Source organism: Nomascus leucogenys, chromosome X (genome assembly GCF_006542625.1).
Source record: "Nomascus leucogenys isolate Asia chromosome X, Asia_NLE_v1, whole genome shotgun sequence".
Classification (NCBI taxonomy): Eukaryota; Metazoa; Chordata; class Mammalia; order Primates; family Hylobatidae; genus Nomascus; species Nomascus leucogenys.
The window spans coordinates 126,728,336-126,746,561 of record NC_044406.1 but is presented as its reverse complement, the minus strand read 5'-3'; the positions used below and the strand labels follow the sequence as shown (position 1 = coordinate 126,746,561).

Below are 18,226 nucleotides of genomic sequence, written 5' to 3'. Positions count from 1 at the left end.
AATTCTTCTGTCTCAGCCTCTCGAGTAGCTGGGATTACAAATATGCGCCACCACACCTGGCTAATTTTGTACTTTTAATAGAGAGGGGGTTTTTCCATGTTGGTCAGGCTGCTCTCGACCTCCCGACCTCAGGTGATCCGCCCGCCTCGGCCTCCCAAAGTGCTGGGATTACAGGCGTGAGCCACTGTGCCTGGCGACTTGGGAACTTTTTTTTATAGGAGAGAGAGACAGAAGCAGGGAGAAGAAATTTGGAATGGAATTCAGCAGGAGGTTCTCAAATTCAGATGAGACACTGTGTTATTGGGATCTTTCAGTGTGCAAGGAACAGAGTTGTGTTCAGGTTGACTGAGTTCAAGTTCAAAAGTGTTAATTGGAAAAATACACAGACAAGTGGAGGACAGGAGAGAGTCTCCAAGAAGAAACCCAGTTTTACTCCTATCCCGTCACCAACATATGTTAATTGCTCCCTATTCTAGCAACTCTACCACATTCCTGACTCAGCATTTCTATCCGTTTATCTGCTTCTTCTGTTCCATTTTGATTATTGCCCACTGACTTCTTTATAGTCTCCTCTCATGTCACAGCTTCTGAATAATCCTGGATTCTACTGCCTCATTCTCCTACTTCTTGTTTTGTCTCATTCTGTTTCTGCTCTTTTCTATATCTCCAAATTAAAATTCCCCAAGAGAGAGATTATTAGATTGGTTTCGTTCTTGTTCTCTACATAGCTGGCCCTAATGCCTGGTTAGTTGTGGTCAGCATATTGGACTCATGCGGTTCCTATTTATAAAGAGAAAATCGTGGGAATGGTGTCATGGGTATTGATAGACATTCAGAACTTTACAAACTCCTCCTGAATACATTTGTTGAGAGTAGAATAAGTTGAAAACTGTCATAAATACAAGCAAAAGATGGATAAAAATTACTTCAAATTTAGTTTTTTAAAACTTTTTTTTGAGAAGAAAAACATCCATAATACATCTTTGAATTATATACAGACAAGAATGAATGCTGAGGTAGATCATGTTCACATATACTCTATACATAGGAATTTACCTCACCAGTATAAATGGATATAGGTGCATTTCACTACTTAGCCTCTCTGAGATACTAATCATACCTAATTCATGGGGAAGGAAGTGCCTAATTCAAAGACATAAATCCCCAGTGATGACATTTCAGTTATCAATGTAGGGCTTTTTTGTTATCATCTTCAAATGATATCTACTTACTCTATGCATGCAGATTCCAGAGATCTCAGAAAAGATTTAATTTGTCTTCTTAGTGACATTAGACCTTTAAAAATAGGGAGCAATTTTGGCTGGCAGTTCTGTCACATGAATCCTTACTTTTCAGGACTTACAACCTCTATCAATTCACTCTGGATGTCTTGCTTATAAATGTTTCTAAGTTGTAGAGTACAGCTCCCGGCTGAATCATAAATTCTTCTAGGGCAAGTTCCACATCTTTAACTTCTTTTGTGTTTGCTTCTAGCATTTAATATTATTTAGTGGAGTTCTCTTCACACACACCATGAATGTTTTGTTTTGACTTCGTACGTCCACAACGACTTTCAGGCACACCTGCAAAAGGGAGTCTTTTATTGTAATGGAGAGTGGAGTTGCCGACAAATTCTTTATAGAAAATGAATTTTCCTTTAATTTAGGAATGTATATACAAAATCCAAGGAGACTTGGCTTAATTGGTTATCCACCATAACCATTTTAAGTCTATATTTTTCTGGATTGATTTTTTTATATATAATTCTTACTCTACAGAAAACTAAAGTATGAGTTATCCTCCAACATGTAGAAAAACAAACAAAAAATCAGCCCAAATATGTGTTAAATGTCATTGAGTTGATTTGTTTTTCCCAGCTGCATGAGGATATTAGGGATGACATCACTGTGTGTATATAATATATTTCAAATCCCTATTTGGAATGCAATAACAGTTCTATTGCTGTAAAAGTATTATACTACTAAATAATTAACTAGGAAATTATGAAAAAACATAATGGAGAATAAAAGACAATTGCATAAGCATTTATTCACAACAAAATGTCTTTTATGGTTGATTATGTTTCTTTTTCTATGACTGAAGAACAAAATATCAATTATGGGCAGATGGCCATTAGCATAATCCATAATGCCAGAAGGCAAAACAATGCTTTGTATCTATCACCTTTGATTGGTAGCATAATGTTTTATTAGAGTCTGTATAAATAACAATGAGTAACAGAATATGGGCTTTGACAAAGCAACAGTTTGCTCTTAAATAGCGGCATTTCTGTTTGGAAATAAAAGAAAGGAAGAAAATATTGTACAAATCCAAATTTTGTATCAAGATGATGGATTTCCTGATTTCCTCAAACTAAGGGCACACACTCAGTATACAGCAGTCCATTAAGATAAATAATTAACAATTCCATGAAAATTTTCTTTAACCAATAAAGCAATTTAGATGTTTTAACATAAAATAAAATGGCGTAAGGGGTATATCCTCAGCCTAAGTCTTTGAAGGAAAGTTTATAGTGTCAGACTTGTCTTAGATTTCACCAAATGGGCCTTTGACAGCCTTGACTGTGATTTCCTTAACCTCCATCACCCCCTACTCTATTTCCACCAGGAGAAAAAGAAAACAAAAGTTACAGACAACAAAGCATCAGGGACCTCCATTCTCAATATTTAAGATGTTTCCGTGGCTTAGATTGGCTGACTCATAACTAAAAGTAAATTCAGGTGAACATCTTCCCTAAATAAAATCTCTGTAGTAAGAATAGACAAAGGGTATTAAAGACGACACTGAAAGTTCTTTAATTCCACTGGAGTACAAAAGTTACAATTACTTTTTTTTTCCAAACAAAAAAGTTGTAATGAAAAAGAAAAGACATTAACAATTTTTTTAAACAGTAGGGTTTGGGCATGGGGCTGGTTGATCTTAAAAATCCTACTCCATTCATTCACATTAAGCTGTCCAAACCTAGTAACTGGAAAGGTCCCATTATGCTGGGATCTAAACATCGAAAACAAAGACTAGAATTATAGAATTATCTGGTATTTTCCCTTTAGAATTATAGAATTATCTGGTATTTCCTGAAAATTCCTTCTTCAACTGGGGTCTATGGGCTCAAGAGCCATATTTATGAACCAAAATTCAGGACACATATTCTGGTACAGGGACAATGAATGGTGTGAAAAATATCCAGGATATCTAGCTGTTGAAACTGCAGCCCTCTCAATGATTCTAATACTCAAGGGATTAAAAGCACAGCCCCAGAAGTTTTAGATACAAAAATAGTAACAACCCAACTAAATTTGACTGCATTAAAAAAAAATAATTATTTCCAAATCTGCTGAGCAGCTGAACAGTCTTCAGTGATGCCTACTGTCACTGGGATTCGAAGACTCCTGCTCCCGGGAGTGCCAGGGCCCTTTTATGCCTATGGGATTTATCTTAGCTCCTATGTCTTTTTTTTAAAAAAAAAATTATTATACTTTAAGTTCTGAGGTACATGTGTAGAATGTGTGGGTTTGTTACATAGGTATACATGTGCCATGGTGGTTTGCTGCACCCATCGACCTGTCATCTACATTAGGTATTTCTCCTAATACTATCCCTCCCCTAGCCCCCTACCCCCCGACAGGCCCCAGTGTGTGATGTTCCCCTCCCTGTGTCCATGTGTTCTCATTGTTCAACTCCCACTTGCGAGTGAGAACGTGTGGTGTTTGGTTTTCTGTTCTTGTGTTAGTTTGCTGAGAATGATGGTTTCCAGCTTCATCCACGTCCATGCAAAGGACATGAACTCATCCTTTTTTATGGCTGCATAGTATTCCATGGTGTATATGTGCCACATTTTCTTTATCCAGTCTATCATTGATGGCCATTTGGGTTGGTTCCACATCTTTGCTATTGTGAACAGTGCTGCAATAAACATACATGTGCATGTGTTTTTATAGTAGAATGATTTATAGTCCTTTGGGTATATACCCAGTAATGGGATTGCTCAGTCACATGGTATTTCTGGTTCCAGATCCTTGAGGAATTGCCACACTGTCTTCCACAATGGTTGAACTAATTTACACTCCCACCAACAGTGTAAAAGCGTTCCTATTTCTCCACATTCTCTCTAGCATCTGTTGTTTCCTGACTTTTTAATGATCTCCATTCAAACTGCCATGAGATGATATCTCATTGTGGTTTTGATTTGCATTTGTCTAATGACCAGTGATGATGAGCTTTTTTTCATATGTTTGTTGACTGCATTAATGTTTTCTTTTTAGAAGTGTCTGTTCATATCCTTCCCCCCACGTTTTGATGGGGTTGTTTTTTTCTTGTAAATTTGCTTACTGAGTGGGCAAAAACTGGAAGCATTGCCTTTGAAAACCAGCACAAGACAAGGATGCCCTCTCTCACCACTCCTATTCAACATTGTATTGGAAGTTCTGGCCAGGGCAATCAGGCAAGAGAAAGAAATAAAAGTATTCAAATAGGAAGAGAGGAAGTCAAAGTGCCTCTGTTTGCAGATGACATGATTGTATATTTAGAAAACCCCATCATCTCAGCCCCAAATCTCCTTAAGCTGATAAGCAACTTCAGCAAAGTCTCAGGATACAAAATCAATGTGCAAAAATCACAGGCATTCCTATGCACCAGTAATAGTCAAACAGTGAGCCAAATCATGAGTGAATTCCCATTAGCAGTTGCTATAAAGAGAATAAAATACCTAGGAATACAAATTGCAAGGATGTTAAGGACCTCTTCAAGGAGAACTACAAACCACTGCTCAAGGAAATAAGAGAGGGTACAAATAAATGGAAAAATATTCCATGCTCATGGATAGGAAGAATCAATATTGTGAAAATGGCCATACTGCCGAAAGTAATTTATAGATTCAGTGCTATCCCCATCAAGTCACCACTGACTTTCTTTACAAAATTAGAAAAACTACTTTAAATTTCATATGGAACCAAGAAAGTGCCCATATAGCCAAGACAATCCTAAGCAAAAAGAACAAAGCTGGAGGCATCATACTACCTGACTTCAAACTATACTACAAGGCTACAGTAACCAAAATAGCATAGTACTGGTACCAAAACAGATATATAGACCAATGGAACACAACAGAGGCCTCAGAAATAACACCACACACTTACAACCATCTGATCTTTGACAAACCTGACAAAAACAAGAAATGGGGAAAGGATTCCCTATTTAATAAATGGTGCTGGGAAAACTGGCTAGCCATATGCAGAAAACTGAAACTGGATCCCTTCCTTACACCTTATACAAAAATTAACTCAAGATGGATTAAAAATTTAAACGGAAGACCTAAAATCATAAAAACCCTAGAAGAAAACCTAGGCAATACCATTCAGGACATAGGTATGGGCAAAGACTTCTTGACTAAAAGCAAAAGCAATGGCAACAAAAGCAAAAATTGACAAATGGGATCTAATTACACTAAAGAGCTTCTGCACAGCAAAGGAAACTGTCATCAGAGTGAACAGGCAACCTACAGAATGGGAGAAAATTTTTGCAGTCTATCCATCTGACAAAAGGCTAATACCCAGAATATACAAAGAACTTAAAGAAATTCGGCTCCTACTTTTACTTCTGTGACTACGCCCTTCAGAACGCCCATTGTACTGGCTAGAATGTGTGTCTGAGCTCCGCCCTGTGTCCCTATTCCTGGTCTTTTCTTCTCTTGCCTCCCTCCTGCTTGAGGACTTGTGCTCGTGCTTGGGTTTCTCTTTCTTCAGGTCCCTCTCTAGATCCTCTGCTCCACCACAGTAGGCAGTCCTGGCCTTGGGGAGCTTTGGCCCCTCCCTGGGCTCTGACTTCTGAGCTCTCTCTGAGTTCTTGCTGCTGTGCTTCTCAGGGCCAGGGTCATCCTTTTCTTTCACCGTCTTGCTTCTTGGTGATGAAGGAGGATGGTTGCTCTGCCTGTACCTCCCGGTCAGTTTTCTCTTTTTCTTTCTTTTTTTTTCCTTTTTGTCATTTTTGTGCTTTTTGGTTGGTTTTTTATTTTCAGAGCTCTCAGACAAACTTGGTGAGGGGGTACGAGCCCCACAGCCCTTCTCCTGGAGCTCTTTGGTCAAGTTATCTATTTCTTCTCAGTCCTTAGGAGTCCGATAGTTAGACACATGATCCACTCGGATAGTTCTTCCTTTGATCTTGATCCCATTAAAATTGTCAATGGCCAGAATTGTTCTTCTCTGGCCTTCATAGCAGAGAAAACAGAATCCTTTGGATTTCCCAGTCTTCTTGTGCCGCATGAGATTGATGTTAACAATCTCCCATATTGTGAGAACACACAGATGATGTCCCCTTCAATCAGTTCATAAGGAAGCCCTCCCAGGAAGATCCAGGCGCTGTCCTTGTACTCGGAAGGCCAGGACACCTTATCGGCCACCCCAAGCTGGACCTCTCACTCGTTCAGCTAGTTGATTAGCTTTATCTTAAAGGGTTCATCTCTGCGGGCTCACATTCAATGTTCAGGTATCAGAACAATCACTTTTATAACCTGTGTGAAATACAGTAAAACACCAGCAAACCTGCAAGGGGACAAGTTTTAACTGTAACTGTGTCAGTTAAGGAGATAACTGATGGTTGGGAAAACAGAAAAGTATCTATGGGGTGAGGGGGCATAGGGACTCTAAGTAACAGGGAAGAGTATTTTGGACAGAACTCAGCAGAAATTGTTCCTTTTCCCTACTTATATCCAACAGGGTAGCCATATTGCAAATATATTTTCCAGCAAATGTATTTTGCAGACAGCATTACCAGAGCCAGTTTGCACTAAAGAGAGTTGCAGTGCCAGCATTCCACAAATCTGCGAAGATAGCGACTAGAGTCATAGAAATATAAAGACAGAAGGTTGAGCAACTGCCATTATATGAAAAAACTCTTTGCAGTTAATATGTTGGAACGTAATGGGTAGACACTATAGACCAACTAAGGAGATCCCTCTCACTGTCTGGCAGCACTTCCCCTACAAATCTCTATATATTGCAATAAAAGCATTTATTCTGATCATAAGAATTATATGTGCTTATCATGGCAATTTGAAAAATACCTAAAAATATTAAAAAGGGGAACATTCTATCATCCAGTGATAATAGCTTGTGTATTGATGTGTATTCACCCATCCTTTTCTTCCACTGAGAATGATGTATATGGCTGTGTGTGTGTGTGTGTGTTTTAAAATCGATATCCAAAAACAAATCTCTTTTTTCACTTAATACATGAGTAACATTTCCCATGTCATTAAATATTCTTCAAAATTTCATTGTTAATGACTGCATAGTGTTCAGGTTTTCTGCATAACTGTTAAGCATTAGTATATGAAATATTTTTCTCTCTCTGTAATTATTACTTGCAATAGCTAATGCAATGAGATAGAAAAATTAAATATGTGGTATACATTATTTTTTTTTTGAAAGGGAGTCTCGCTCTGTTGCCCAGGCTGGAGTGCAGTGGCACAATCTCAGCTCACTGGAACCTCCACCTCCCAGGTTCAAGCGATTCTCCTGCCTCAGCCTCCCAAGTAGCTGGGATTACAGGCACCTGCCACCATGCTCGGCTAATTTTTGTATTTTTTAGTAGAGACGGGCTTTCACCATGTTGGCCAGTCTGGTCTCAAACTCCTGTAATCCCAGCACTTTGGGAGGCCGAGGCAGGCGGTATACATTTTTGAATGTGGGACAAAATTAATATTATTTGAGAATATTATTATTTTATACCTAGAAAAACACAAAGTAACCCAGTAAATTAGCTATCAGGGTGATAAAATTTAGTAAGTTGGCTAGAAAAAAGATTCGTTTTGTTTTATATTGACAATATACAATTAGAATTTGAAATGGAAAGAAAAGGAAATCACACTTCCAATTTCCACAAAAACGATAAAATAACAAGAAATACAGTTTTTTTTTTTTTTTTTTTAGACAGAGTCTTGCTCTGTCACCCAGGCTGGAGTGTAGTGGCACGATCTTGGCTCACTGCAACATCTGCCTCCTGGGTTCAAGTGATTCTCCTGCCTCAGCCTCCTGAGTAGCTGGGACTACAGGTGTGTGCCACCATGCTCAGCTAAGTTTTGTATTTTTAGTAGAGACTCGGTTTCACCATGTTGGCCAGGCTGATCTCAAACGCCTGACCTCAAGTGATTTGCCTGCCTTGGCCTCCCAAAGTGCTGGGATTACAGGCATGAGCCAGCACGCCCGGCCAAGAAATACATTTTATAATGAAAAATTTTAAAAGAACATATTGAAGCCATACCTGAATAAATGAACAGACATAGTATTGTCCTTGGAAGGAAGAAAATACTATAAAGATGTAATGTATTCCAAAATATAAATTAATTTTCTATTGTTTGGATTGAATTTTCAAATATATAATATGTTTAGTGTGACATGAGATAAAATGAGACTATTTGGCTTTTATGAAAATCATATTTGAGAGCTCTGGGGGTCACCTCTAGGTGTAAGGCAAGTGCCCTCCAGAACAGTTGACACTGAAGCACAAGACATACATGTGAATGCTGATCTTTAATGAAATGTTGAAGGCCATAGATAGAAAAAGCACATGAGCAGCAAATCACAGAATTAGACATAATGAATTGCATATTTTGAATTGCAATCAAGTTGGTTTACCACTTGAATAGCAATCTAAGGTTAAAAAGCTATGATTTATTTACTGATAGTTGACAGTGCCAATTCTCAGCTATAGCATTAGTTAATATATTAATGTTTCAATCAAAATCCAAGTGGATTTTTTTTGCAACATAACAAATAAATTTAAAGTTAGATGACAGAAGAAATGTACAAGAAGCGCCCAGATATTTTTTAAAAAGAGTACTGTGAAGGGAATTGACCTGTCAGATAGCAAACTACATTTTAAAGCCACTGTAATCAAAGGAGCATGCTATTGACAAAAGAATAGACAAATGAATTAGTGGAATAGAAAAAAGAGTAAGAAATACTTCCAAGTATACAGAGGGATGAACTATATTAAAATGAATATATCAAAGAGGTGAGGGAATGAAGGATTATTTACTGTAATTGGGTCCATTGAATACACACTTGGAAAAAACAAATTTAGGTTCTTATTTGTAAATATTTTGAATGATTATCTGAACTTAATATAAATGGAATCACATAGTTTAAAAAATGAAATGAGGTGAAATGGATATCATACGAGGAAATATAGGACAATATTTTGTAAATTCAGTCTGAGTATACATATCCTATCAGGATAACAAATCAAGAAGGGATAAAATATAAACTTGATCACTTTAATCATGTAAATATTAAAATCTATACATCAAAAGGTTCTACAAATACACTAAAATGACAAAACCCAGGAGAATACATTTTTAAAATATAAGAGATAAAATATTGACATCTCTAATACACAACAAAATCCTTTAAATCGATAATTAGTAATTTATTATACAAAATATGATTAATAAAATTTAAAATGGGCAAAGAATGTAAACACACTATTTGCATAATTAAAATAATAATATATGAAAATATGTGCAACCTCAATAACTGTCAAGGAAATATTGAATTATCAAAAGGATATAATATTTTGAAAATTAAATGCAAAATTTAGAAGGTTAAGAAAATGTGAGGATATCTACTTCTAGAAGAGAAACGAGACAACAGCAATATTGCACAGATATTTGGCGGGAATATAGTTTTGCTCTAACCATTTGGGAAAGTAATTTGGCAATGAGTATGAACATTTTAGGAATGCATAAACTTTGATGCAGCTATTGCACTTGTAGGAATTTACCTCATTAGGTTAAATGGATATACGTGCATGGAGGCTCATTATAGCATCCCTCAGTGTCCTCGACATTGCAAAGCTCTTCATTGTCCGAAAACAATTGAAATCAGTTGTCTTTCCGAGCCAAGATAATTGACATTTAAATTTTTATCCAAAAAGCAACCATCCAAATAATGCTATGAGACTTGCACGTGAGAAAACCACTTTGACCAACACAGTTAATCCTCTTGTGAAATTTCTTAAAATACATGGAACTTCATAGAAGCATTTCCTTAAATTCCCAACAGTTGACATGAGCATTAAGGGTAGACAAAAATATTGGTCAGTCTGTAACATTGTTACTGCATACACTGCATGGTATAGTATGATCCTGATCTTCCACCAACTTTCTTACTCCCCAGCTGACAAATATATAAGATGAACTTAACTATTAAAGAAGCTCTGTTTAGTAATGCTTTCAGTAAGTTAATTTGGATAATTGGTCATATTACAATGTCACTTGTACAAATTAAGTCTTCAATAAATATAATATATTTGAATAAATAAGCTAATATTCTTGACTGAGGGGAGTAATTTGAACATGGGAAGGGGAAAGATGTAAACCAGTCACCCAGGTATCTGTGGCATGTCTTAATTTCTAATTTTTTTCTCCAAATATTTTCAGTTCACACTTTGTGTCAGGCACCATTCATGTATGCAACAAATCTTTACTGAGCACCTGCGATAAGCCAGGCACTATTTCAAGAACATAGGACACACAACAGTGAATAATACAGATGTAAAGTTTACACAGTATTGGGAATTCCCTAGCCTAGACCTTCTACTAACAACATCTACTTAAAGGTTTTTTCGGCCTATTTCAGAAAAACAAAAACCTCCCCATAGGGACTTCTTCAAAAGCTGCAACTTGTTTTCGATTTCTTCATTCAAGCCACACATTTACTGAAATGCCTATTATTATGAGCCAGGCACTGCTCTAGACATTGGAGAAACATCAGCAAACAAAAAAGATAAAGTCTTTGCCCTCAGGAAGACTGTGTTCTAGAAACAAACAAAATACAAACTGATTTTAGATATTGGTAAGTGTCATGAATAAAATACAGAGGGCTGTATGATCAAAGTAATTGGGAGGAAAAGGCTTTAAAAGCTAGGGTGATCTGGAAGGCCACTCTGTGGAAGTGACATATAAAACAAAACCTGAATGACCAGAGGGAGCCAGCCATGGAAAGATCAATATGAAGAGCTTTCCAGACAGAAAGAACAGTTCTTCCAGAAGAATAAACTTGAGATGTTCTAAGAACAGAGAAGAGCAAAGTGATCAAGGGTGGAAGTGATTGATAAGAGATGAGTTCAGAGAAGTGGCAGGAGACCAGATAATTTTTGACCTTGTAGGCTAGGCTAAAGAGCGTAATTTTTACTCTGTATACAGTGGACAGTCACTAGAAGGTGTCAAATAGAGTAGTGATAAAATAAGATTTACTTTCTTTTTGAAAACCCAATATTTATTTCTTCCAGCTTTATTGAGGTATAATTGGCAAATAAAAATTGTATAAATGTAAGGTATGAAACATGTTTTTATAAATGTATATATTGTGAAATGATTACCATAGTCAAGTTAATTAGCATGTCCATCACCTCACATAGTTAACCTTTTTTTGTGGTGAGAAGATTTAAGATGTATTTTCTTAGCTAATTTTAAGTATACAATATAGTATTATTGATTATAGTCACCATGATCTACATTAGATTTCCAGAACTGACTCATTCTGCATAACTGAAACTCTGTACCTTTTGACTAATACCTCCCTATTTCCCCCATATCCCAGCCCCTAGTAACCAGCATTGTCGTCTTTGCTTCTTTGAGTTCACCTTTTTAATAGAATCCACATATAAGTGAGATGATGCAGTATTTGTCTTTCTGTACCTTGCTTATTTCACTTAGCATAATGTCCTCCAGGTTCATTCATGTTGACTCTAATGATAAGATTTACTTATTTTTTAGGGCTACATGGAGTGGAATATATATGTAGTGGAATATTATTCACTTATGTTTCTCCAGTGGCTACTGTGGGGCATATATATATATATATATATCATTGTGCTCTTTGCTTTTGCTTTTTTGCCTCTTTGCTTCTTTGGGTTTATATATATATATATATATATAAAATAAATGTACTGTATAAATGTAAGGTATGAAACATATATATATATATATATATATATATATATATAGGCCACATTTTCTTTATCCATTCATCCATGGATGGACATCTAGGTTGATTCTATATCTTGGCTATTTTTAATAGTGATGCAATGTACATGAGTGTGCAGATATCTTTTTGACTTACTTATTTCAATTTCTTTGGACATATACCTAGAGTTAGGATTGCTGGATCACATGGTAGTTTTATTTTTAGCTTTTTGAGAAATTTTCATACTGTTTTCCATAATGGCTATACAAATCATTTCTACCAATAGTGTTCAAGGGTTCCCTCTTCTCCACATTCTCGCTAACACTTGTCATCTTTTGTCTCTTTGATAGTAGCCATTCTAGTTTGTCTCTGTTTGCAGATGACATGACCTTATATAAGAAAACCCTAAAGACTCCACGTAAAAACTTTTAAAACTCATGAAAAAATCTACTAATGTTGCAAGATACAAAATAAACATGCAAAATTCAGCTGCATTTCTATATACTAATAGCAAACCATTTGAAAAATAAATTAAGAAATCAATCTCATTTATAATAGCACCAAAAAATAAAATGCACAGGAATAAATTTAACCAGGCGGTCAACAATCTGTACATTGAAAACTATAAAACATTGATGAAAGAAATTGAAGAAGACACAAATAAATGGCTTGGAAGTGTGAATTCAGAAAATCTTAGGTCTCAGTTAATTTAGAAAGTTTATTTTGCCAAGGTTGAGGATGAGCCCGTGAGACAGCCTCAGGAAGTCCTGAAGACATGTGCCCAAAGTGGTCAGGGGACAGGTTGGTTTTATACATTTTAGAGAGACATGAGACATCAATCAATATATTAAGAAGTACATTGGTTCAGTCTGGAAAGGTGGGACAACTCGAAGCAAAGGCAGGAAGACTGGAAGCCGGGGAGGGAGCTTCCAGGTCACAGATATAAGGGATACACAAATGGTTACATTCTTTTGAGTTTCTGTTTAGCCTCTCCAAGGGAGGCAATCAATTATGCATCTATCTCAGTGAGCTGAGGGGTGACTTTGAGTAGAATAGGAGGCAGGTTGACCCTAAGCAGTTTCCAGCCTGAGTTTTCCTTAGTGATTTTGGGGGCCCAAGATATTTTCTTTCACCAAAGAATTAATATTGTTGAAATATTCATACTGTCCAAAGGGATCAACAGATTCAGCACAATCCCTATCCACATTCCAATGTCATTTTTCACAGCTATAAAAGAGACAATACTAAGATTTATATTTTTATCACTCTGTCAGCTATTTAGAAAACTGACTATAGGGTAGTACTGGTAAAACCATAATTACATTATCCCAGATGCAAGATGATGATTGTTTGGACCAGAGTGGGAGCTGCAAAGAAGGTATGAAGTGGCTAAGTCCTGGGTATATTTTGAAGGTAGAGTGTTTCAGTGGCCTTAAGACCACCTTCAAATTTGCAGATTTGCTACAAGGACTCACCTGACTCAATAGCAGATTATTTTAATGACTAAGATTTATTACAGCAAAGGATAAAGCACAAAAGCAACAGGAACATATATGCATTGGGCATAGTACAGAGAGGCTAGACACAGTTTTCCAAGTCCTTCCCCATCTGGGGCCACAAAGAGCATACTTTACTTCTAGCAGCCAACTGTAAGAACTGTTGTGGGATAGATTGGACCAGGGAAGCCCATTTGAATCTTTGGGTCCAAGGCTTTTATTGAGAGTTGATTAGAAAGGCATATCATCCATAGCAATAGAAACATGAGAGTCCAACAATGGAACCAGGTGCACATGATCAATCTTGGTGTTTGTGCAAAGCAACCTGAGAAACTGATATGAACAGTCCATAACTCCAGGTGAACACAGTGAAACCCTTAATCACTGACATCAATTATATTCTAAGGGTCACATTTCCAAGGGCTGACCAAGGGGTCAATCATGATTCCAGATGTCCTTGGACATGCAAAGAGTAAGCAACCAGCTAAGAGTTCAAGTCATTGAGGATAAAAAATTGACTCTTGGTTTTTGTAAGTTTTAGGTCACAGTAATCTTAAGAGTGTCTCAGTTGAGTGATGAGCCTAACAGTCTGATATAAAATGATGAGATAATGGAAGGTCAGGAATTAAAGTGAGTATACACAACTCTTTTAATGTATTTTCCTGTGAAGGGGAACCAAGAAATGAAGGGTTTCTAGAGTATTTCAGATGTCAAGGAATTCTGTGGTCAGTTTTAAGATTAAAAATATCACAGCATATTTATATGCCGACCTAGTAATGATTCAAGAAAGAAGGAAATACATGGTAGGTACTTGTATTAGTCTGCTCTTGCACTGCCATAAGGAAATACCTGAGACTGGGTAGTTTATAAAGAAAAGAGGTTTAATTGTGTCACAGTCCCACAGGCTGTACAGGAAACATCACTGTGGAGGCCTCAGGAAACTTACAATCGTGGTGGAAGGCAACAGGGAAGCAGGCACATCTTACATTGCAGGAGTAGGGTTGGAGGTGGTGCCGCACACTTTTAAACAACTAGGTCTCATGAGAACTCTATCACAAGAACAGCAGCGAAAGGGCAAGTCCACCCCTATGATCCAATCACCTCCTACCAGGCCCCACCTCTAACACTGGGGATTACAATTCAATATGAGATTTGGGCAGGGAAAAAAATCTAAATCACTATCAGCCCTTGAAAGGAGATAGGTAGGCTGGGCACAGTGGCTCACGCCTGTAATCCCAGCACTTTGGGAGGCCGAGGTGGGCAGATCATGAGGTCAGGAGATCAAAACAATCCTGGCCAACATGGTGAAAACCCATCTCTACTAAAAATACAAAAATTAGCTGGACATAGTGGCACGTGCCTGTAATCCCAGCTACTCGGGAGGCTGAGGCAGGAGAATCCCTTGAACCAGGGAGTCAGAGGTTGCCATGAGCTGAGATCGCGCCATTGCACTCCAGCCTGGAGACAGAGCAAGACTCTGTCTCAAAAAAAAAAAAAAAAAAAAAAAAAAAAAAAGGGAGAGGTAAAGAGATACAGAACTCAAGTAGAGTTCCAGGCTTTTGATAGGAGGGGCTGTTGTGAAGGTCTCTGACATACCCTGGAGACATTTTCCTCATCATCTTGGTGATTAGCATTTGGCTCCTTGTTACTTATGCAAATTTCTGCAGCTGGTATTAATTTCTCCCCAGAAAATGGGATTTTCTTTTCTACCACATCGTCAGGCTGCAAATTTTCCAAATGTTTATGCACTGTCACCTCTTGAACGCTTTGCCGTTTAGAAATTTCTTCCACCAGATACTTTAAATCATCTCTCTCAAGTTCAAAGTTTCACAGATCTGCAGGGCAAGGGCGAAATGCCCCCAGTCTCTTCGATAAAGCATAGCATGAGTGACCTCTGCTCCGATTCCCAACAAGTTCGTCATCTCCGTCTGAGACCACCTCAGCCTGGACTTCATCTTCTATATCACTATCAGTATTTTGGTCAAAGCCATTCAACAAATCTCTAGGAAGTTCCACCCTTTCCCACATATTCCTGTCTTCTGAGCCCTCCAAACTGTTCCACCCTCTGCCTGTTACCCAGTTCTAAAGTTGCATCCACATTTTCGGATATCCTTATAGCAGCACCCTATTACCTTGATGCCAGTTTACTGTATTAGTCCATTCTCACACTGCTATGAAAAGCTGCCCGAGACTGGGTAATTTATAAAGAAAGGAAGTTTAATTTGCTCGCAGTTCTACATGGCTGGAGAGGCATCAGGAAACTTACAATCATGGTGGAAGGCACCTCTTCACAGGGCAGCAGGAGAGAGAATGAGTGCAAGCAGGAGACATCCCAGATGCTTATAAAACCATCAGATCTCACGAGAACTTACCATCATGAGAACAGCATGGGGGAAATTGCCATCATGATCCAATCACTTCCCACTGTGTCCCTTCCATGACACATGGGGATTGTGGGAATTACAGTTCAAGATGTCGTTCGGGTGGGGACACAGCCAAACTATGTCACTTGTAAACATTCATATACATCTGTAAATACCTTCACACACTTATAAACACACACAGCATCACACTCTCATATCTCTTACACATGCTGAAAAACACATACTCAGTAACACACACATTCAATCACACATTTTCACAAGTCTCACACACTTGTGCATACACATTCCTGTGCTCAAATACACTCACAAGTTCTCTTACATGCTTTCTAACTCTAAAACTCTCACACACTTTCACATTCACACAGTCACATTCTCACACATACATACTTTCAAACACACACTCCTACATATACTCACATAATCACATACACTCACACTTACACATAATCTCACACTGAAACAGCCACACATTCACACAGACACAAACTCACAGACATGAAAGACATATCAGTTGTCATTGTTGCCATGGCTATTCTAACAGTGAGAATATTTAAATAAAAATACAAAAATCCTTTGGAGTTTATATTCTACTGGGTAATGATAGATAACTAAACAAATGATATAATATCAAGCAGTGATTCATGTTATGATGACAAGTTGACTAGGATAAAAGAATAAAGTGCGGGGGTGGTAAATTAAGTACAGCAGTCTGGGAGGTTTTCAGAACATTTGAGCAGAGACGGGCTGTGGTCATATTTGTGTTTTAAAAAGTAAATACATACTGTGGAAAAATAATTAGATGATAATGGTGGAAACAGTTTTCTGGTCAAGAGATGATGGTGTCATGGAATAGAAATGATGCTGAGTTAGAATAGGTGGATAGCAGTGGAAGCACTAAGAAAGAGTGGTATTCTAGATATATTTTGAACATAGAGGGAACATAATTTGCTAACGAATTGGAAATGAGTCATGAGAGAAAGAGAGGACTTAAGGATGATTTCAAAGTTGTTGATTGGAGCAACTTGAAACATAGAGCTGCCATTTACTATAATAGAATGAAGGATACAAAGAATAGCCTGTTTGTCACTGGGGAAATGGGAATGCAGTGGAAATGGAGAGTTTGGGTTTGGACATTAGGTTAAGGTAGCTATTGGTCATTCAAGCAGAAAGATTAGAAATGAAGATTAGAATATGATAAGCATTAGTCTGGAGTTTAGGGCCAATGTTAGTTGTTAAGTATTCATTAATTCACTCAACCAATAATTATTGAGCACCTCTGTTCTTACAGGCTCTGGAGATTCAGAAATTTACAAGACCAAGTCCCTTTCCTCAGAGTTCACATTCTGGTAGGGGAAGACAGCCCATATACAAAGAAATATATTGTAAAATATAAAGGTAGTGATAAGTGTTATGACAGGGAAAATGAAAATGTGCTTGACACAGTTATGTGGATTTAAATCACATAATGAATGCAAGGAGATACTGGTATTATTCCCAATTTACGGTTGGAGAAAGCAAGCCTCTCACATGCCAAGTAGTAAGTCAAGGCTGAATGAATAAATGAATTCATATTTTAACGTATCAAACTGTATAGGACTACCAAGGCTTCACTCCAAAGATACTGGCATGGATCATTCTATTTTGTTCCCAAGCCACCATACCAAGTTACCCATCTGTCTTGATCCTGAAAAGTAGTCACTAAACAGAAAATGGGCAACAAAATACTGTGAACACCGGAGGTCCCTAAAAGTACATGAGGTTTGAAATACAACAAAGGAAACCATGAACGGGAAAATTTTAATAGTCCTTTAAATTTGAAAAGACTTTCGGTTTACAAAGCTTTTGCACTTATATACAACTTTTCCTGAATTACATAGACCGCAGTATAAAACATGGGTGCATTCACCATTTCATTGGTCTTTACAGCAACAGCCTCTACAAATTGCCAACTAATGATGGCCTCTTCTCCTGGTCTGGAAGCCCTGCAAAGAATACCACTTTGCTCACTATACATGCCCACCTCTGGTGGCTCCACGTACATTTTCACAAGGGCTGCCATTTCCCTCAAAAATTATTGCTGAGATAAATGAACTGGAGCCCTCAAGGTGCAAATCTGCAGAGTTCTGTGACAAAATGGGGGTGATCATCTCCTTGTATTTTGGTACTATAATCAAAGCCCCAGAGCAAATCATCTTGGGTCTCAACATATTACAGGTTATTTAGTGAAATATCTATGTCAGATATTTTGCTCATAATTCTCTATTTTCTTTGGACCCAGGCATAAGTCTGTTGGCAGTGGTGGGGGTAGAGCAACATCCTTTCCCTTGGCATCACGTTCCTAAACAGAGGAACCTGTGCTAGA

General features: G+C 37.6%; 1 pseudogene; it reads right to left on the bottom strand.

Annotated features, from left to right (window-relative positions):
• Positions 1-2,962: 2,962 nt before the first annotated feature.
• LOC100602934 lies at positions 2,963-17,923 on the bottom strand (annotated as a pseudogene).
• Between the last annotated feature and the right edge of the window lie 303 nt (positions 17,924-18,226).